Raw genomic sequence first — 719 nt, forward strand, 5'->3', positions numbered from 1 at the left:
AAGAAATCCTAGAATGCCCGGGATAAAAGGAATCCTCCTAGACTCCAAGTCTAATTGAATTCTTAGTTCTTCGGTGAGGAAACATGCCCAGGGAAGGGACTTGGCGGGCCAAGACCTCACAGCCAATTAATAGTAGAGCTGGGATTTCAACTCTCCAAAAGTTGCTATGGGCCTCACTGGAGGCTCAAGTGTTAGGGATGTTGATTAGAAAAACAAAACACCTTCCTTTGTATGGAAACCAACTTGACAATAAACTATACTAAAAAAAGGAAAGAAAGGAAAGAGGAAAAGTAATTAGAGAAAAGTCTCAAAAGTCTACACATCTAGGTAAACAAAAAATATCAATCATGACTTGAACAGGATATAAATCCTCCAAGTTCCCAGGTACACGTAAAAAGACTTGGGGACTGAAAGAAAGGTGTCTTCGTTCTAAGAGGAACTTATTTTTTGCCTATTAAGATAAAGATAAACCTCTAATTGTTCAAATGCAACAAGACCTGTTAAAAATCATTTGAGTGTGTGACTGCAATCCAGTCCTTGACAAGACAACAAAAAACTGAAAAGATCTTCAATAAACATCGCTGTTAAGGGGAGAAAACCCCCTACTAGTTAGTGAGCGCTTATTTGTACCGGCCACTGTGCCCTTTTTCACGCGCTGTGTCACTTATTCCTCGGATGCCGGCTGTGTACTTCCAAGCGGAAGACACTCTCAAGGGGAC

Source organism: Crocuta crocuta, unplaced genomic scaffold (assembly GCF_008692635.1).
Source record: "Crocuta crocuta isolate KB4526 unplaced genomic scaffold, BGI_CrCroc_1.0 scaffold944, whole genome shotgun sequence".
Lineage (NCBI taxonomy): Eukaryota > Metazoa > Chordata > Mammalia > Carnivora > Hyaenidae > Crocuta > Crocuta crocuta.